Source organism: Triticum urartu, chromosome 3A (assembly GCF_056163025.1).
Source record: "Triticum urartu cultivar PI428250 chromosome 3A, HENAU_Tu73, whole genome shotgun sequence".
Classification (NCBI taxonomy): Eukaryota; Viridiplantae; Streptophyta; class Magnoliopsida; order Poales; family Poaceae; genus Triticum; species Triticum urartu.
Window position 1 is genome coordinate 16,340,305 of NC_141875.1, and position 5,113 is coordinate 16,345,417.

Consider the following 5,113-nt stretch of genomic DNA (forward strand, 5'->3'; position numbering starts at 1 on the left):
TGTTATTAGTAAACAAAAACGTAAAAATTTAAGAAAAGTTATCATTCAGAAAAAAAAAATATCAAGTAAAGAAAGAATAATGAAAATAGGGTAACACCAGGAACAAAAACATAAACACAAATTATTCTAAGAATGAATAAATTAAGGACATTGGTATTGCCTAAAACAAGAATGAAAATGTTAAAATGAAACAAATAAAAAACGTGTATTCTTTTGTACTATGCACAAAACTTAAACACAAATTACACAAAAGTTGTACTCTTCCACACTGTGAAAGAACGAGTGTAAACTAGTGCAACTTTTAATAATTATTATGATTTAAGTATATTCGTTTGAAGTAGTGTCAAACTATTTCAACACCAAAAGCGTTGCCTCATGCATAAACATATGAGAAATTCAATCGCTCAAAAGTTGACTAAGCAACAAAAATCCTAGAGGAACTATTAACATGGGTTAAAAGATTTGTTCATTCTACTCACTTTTTTCTCATTAGTAAACAAAGATATATATTTTTAAGATGAAATTCTAAAACATAAATTCCAACTGAAGAAGAAGTAATCATGAAAATTATCTTACCTGAAACAAAATCATGAAATAAAATAAAAACATAAACAAAAATTATTCTAAGGATGACTGAATTGAGATCATTGGTACCTAAAATAAAAAATAAAATGAAACAAATAAAAACTTGCACACGAGGTACATCATAGTAGTGTAAAACACATTTTTTTTGTTATACTAAGTGATCAAAAATAAAATAATAATGTTGAACATTGATGACACATAAAAACTGAATTACATCTCATATCAATGGTAACACCTGCCTTAACCCTATCTCACGCACACTCACAGACATGCACACACCGACACACAATTGCGGACATACACATCAATATACACAACAAATGGGAACCAACATGTAGTTGAATCGGTGTGAGGACAGTGGTATCCCCGACCACCAGGGTTCAAGTTCTAGACTTGACACTGGTGCTCACATTTCAGATTTATTTTAAGCCTTCCGGCGATGTATATTCAGTGTGAGGAGATGTTCCCGTCGACTATGAAGGCGGCGGTGGCGACTTCGTCAATCTCAAGATGATGTCTGGCTCAATCTCTCGGGGGTGCTCATAGGGGCAGGGTGTGCATGCGTGTATTCATAGGGTGAGTGTATATGTGTATGTATGAGCGTCTTTGTCTGTACTATGTTAAAACACAACACATGTGAACCAACTTGTGATGGGTTGGTTAGGAGGACAGTAGTATCCCAGCCCATCAGGGTTCAATCCTAGAGTTGACACTTGTGCTCGCATTTTTCTGGATTTATTTCAGACCTATTGGATTGAGCAAGAGTGCAATTCTGTAGCTTCCTTGGCCAGAGTGTCAGGATTGGCCAAGTTCCTGATTCAATTACCATAGTGGCTCTGGTAGGAGCTAGGGTTCTACCGGGTCTAGGGCGGAGATTGTGGGGGAAAGATGGAGGAAGACGAGGTCGAGGGCGCGGCGGCCGGTGGTTGGGCGCCGTCCTTGCGTGGTGGAGAAGAGGCGGCGGCGGCACAAGAAGCGGCTAGGGTTAGGTCTCCCGGCTCCCTATGGGAAGCCGAGCAAATACTGATTGCTTCTTGCTTGATTAGATTGATACATCTCCTCTCCTTATATAGAGGGGTTTACTTGACTCCTAAGCAAACTATCCTAATTAATAACGATAAGATAATTGGGTTAAGCCCCTAATAACAATAAGATAACTTGGGCCACAACCCACTGGGCTAAGCCCCTAATATGCCGGTCATAACAGTTCTCCCCGCCTACACAAACAGCTCTTCCTTGAGTTGTAAGGTGGGGAAGCGCTGGCTGAACTCATCGAGGTGATCAACCAGCGTCAAACACCTTCGCGACAGCTGGGGCGGCCAGGTCGGCGGCGACGGCGTCTTCCTCAATGTAGTCTGCAGCCTCCAGGTAGTAGAGTCGCGGGCAGACGTGGCCGGGCGTGTAGGGCTCGTCGCAGTTGAAGCACAACCCTTGGCGGCGATGCTCGCGTAGCTCGGCCGAGGTGAGCCGGCGGAACAAGCGCGCCGCGGTCGCGGCGAGGGGTGCCGCGGAAGCCTGAGCAGGCTGACCCTGCGCGGGAACATCTGGCCAGGGTAGCGGCCCAGCGGCCCGAGAAGGTGATGTCTGCTGGATGGCCACCGCGCGGCACTCGAACGCGCGGGCGTAGTACATGGCCGTCTGGAGATCCTGGGGTCCCCGAAGCTCCACGTCCACGCGGATGTGATCCGGAAGTCCACCGACAAAGAGGTCGGTCCGCTACTGCGCCGTCATGCCCGACGCGTGGCATGCCAGGGCCTGGAAACGGTCGGCGAAATCCTGAACCGTGGAGGTGAAGGGAAGGCGGCCGAGTTCTGCCAGCCGGCTCCCGCATATCGGCGGCCCGAAGCAAAGGAGGCATAGCTCGCGAAAGCGCTCCCATGGGGGCATGCCGCCCTCGTCTTGCTCGAGGGCGTAGTACCACATCTGTGCGGCGCCCCAAAGGTGATATGAGGCGAGCCAGGTGCGTTCCGACGCAAGCGTGCGTTGCCCCCGGAAGAACTGCTCACACTGGTTGAGCCAGTTGAGGGGGTCCTCGGCGCCGTCGTAGGTGGCGAAGTCGAGCTGCGGCGGTGTTTGAGCATGACCGCCATGAGCGTATGGCTCGGCGGTACGGAGCAACGAAGAGGATGACGTCGGTCCGGTGTGCATAGGTGATCCGCTGGGAAGCGGTGGCCCGGCGTAGCCAGTGTGGAAACCCGCGGAGCCGGAGGGCACCGGTTGGTCTGCAGCCATGGTGTAGACTGGCGGCGGTGACGTCCTGGCCAACCAGGCCGGAAGCTGGGACGGCGAGGGCGGGAACCACACTTGCTGAATTGGCATGCCTACCGCCGCAGTTGTATTCAGCCTGGTGCTGGGCGGCAGAGGCGCCTGCAGCGGCAGCTGCTGCTGCATGGAAACGGCGGAGGCGGCGGGCGCCGCGATGGCCGCGGTCGGCCATTGAGGCCAGAGCGGGGCTGTGGCTGGTTGCTGCTGCAGCGGGGGCTACAGCGGCCCGACTAGCGCCCCGGTGGCCCCTTGGTGCGGCGGCTGCCAGGGCGGTGGCAGCGGTAGCTGCAGCTGTGGCTGCAACGGCCCGGCAAGCGCAGCGGAGGCCGCCGGGTGCGGCGGCTGCCACGGCAGCAGCATCGGCCCAGTGGTGATGGTTGGTGACGCGGCCGGTGGCAGCCCGTAGGGCCCATCCAAGTAGAGGCAGATCCCCTGGACGACTGTGACGAGATCGTTGAGGACGCCGGTCATCTCTGTCGGGGAGTAAACCAGCAGCGCAGTGGAGGGTGGTGGCGGCGGACCCGTGGATGGGGGCGGCAACTGGCCGGTGGAGGCGCCGACAATGGAGCCTAGTGGCGCAGTGGGTAGGGCCAACGGCGTCGTGGAGAGGATCGACGGCGGTGCGGTGGTGGTGGGCAGCGGCGGGATTAGTGGTGGTGCAGACATGGTCGAAACCGAGCTACCTGATACCAAGGTGGTAGGAGCTAGGGTTCTACCGGGTCTAGGGTGGAGATTGTAGGGGAAAGATGGAAGAATACGAGGTCGAGGGCGCGGCGGCCGGCGGCTGGGCGCCGTCCTTGCGTGGTGGAGAAGAGGCGGCGGCGCAAGAGGCGGCTAGGGTTAGGTCTCCCGGCTCCCTAAGGGAAGCCGAGCAAATACTGATTGCTTCTTGCTTGATTAGATTGATACATCTCCTCTCCTTTTATAAAGAGGTTTACTTGACTCCACTAGTAGAAAAAGGGTCAAATGTCCAGCTCATTAGTCCCGGTTTGTAATTGAGCCGGCACTAATGTGACCATTAGTGCCGGTTCCAACGGCTAGCTGGGCCGTTCTCATTAGTACCGGTTCGTGGCGAATCTTTAGCACCGGTTCGTGCCACGAACCGGTACTAAAGAGAGTGGTGGCAGAATGTTGTCAGTCTGGGGCCCATCCAGCACCTTTAGTACCGGTTCGTGGCACGAACCGGTGCTAAAGGTCGTCCTATATAAACCCTTCTTCCACCTGCAAGCGAGCTCGCTCTGTTTTTCCGGTTTCCCCTCTCCTCTCTTTTATTCCCTCTCTACCTCGAGCTCATATCAAATTTTGCCTAAATTTTGTCAAGATTTGAAGGCCCCCATCCATTCAAGTGATCACAAAGGTAAGCAACTTTGTCCTTTCATCTCTCATTGCTAGACTAGCTTTTGCAATGCTTTATATAGTCATTAATTTGTGGGTTTTAGTAATTTGGGGGGAATTATATGTGGTAGTTTATTTGATTTATATGCAGTTTGAGCTCAAAATAACTCTTAGTTTGCATATGTAGGTGTGGTTTACTTAGTGCCTTCTAAATCTTCGTCGTAACCACCGTCGATCGCCCGCAACGTCCCGTCGCCGGCACCACCTTGTGGTGAGCCTCTTGTTCATGAATGTTTTATATAAAAAATTGATATTTGTGTGATTTGGATATATAGTTACTCGTATAATTATCTTACCCATACGTTGTTTGTTATACATAGTGCCATGGTTTTGATATCCGTCCCCGTCGGCCCTCGTCCGGGTTATGATTCGGATGTGGTATATTCTCTTTTAAAACTATTTGTTGCATTTCGTGTTTATGACAAATTATGCCCATCAAGTTGACATAGATATTTGTATGTAGGAGGTAGTTGAACCGGAAATTCCAACCGACCCTATTGTCGAGAGGTTAAATTTAGTTGAAAGAGAAAACGAGGATTTGAAGGAAAAATAGAAAAGAATTGAGGGGGAGAAGATGGAATTGGTGTTGCATGTTGCCGATGTCGTCGATGATCACAAGATTAAGATGGAGAAAATGCTCTTGAAGATTAGAAAGATTAGAAAATATACCATTCATAGTGAGGCTTGGTATCATTATGATGTTGGATCAATTGTTACCTTAGTTGCGATCTTGATCGCATTTGTTGTTGCATTTAAATTCTTTAGCTAGAGAGTTATTTGTTTGTTGCATTTAAGTGTTGTATGAACTTTATGTATGAACTTGTATTAATTTGGTCTTTTTCGGTGTTGGGTAATGAAGATGAGCCGA

At 49.8% G+C, this 5,113-nt stretch overlaps 1 pseudogene; it reads right to left on the reverse strand.

The window, feature by feature from the left end:
• Positions 1 to 1,763: 1,763 nt before the first annotated feature.
• LOC147977880 (uncharacterized) lies at positions 1,764 to 3,516 on the reverse strand (annotated as a pseudogene).
• Positions 3,517 to 5,113: the final 1,597 nt, after the last annotated feature.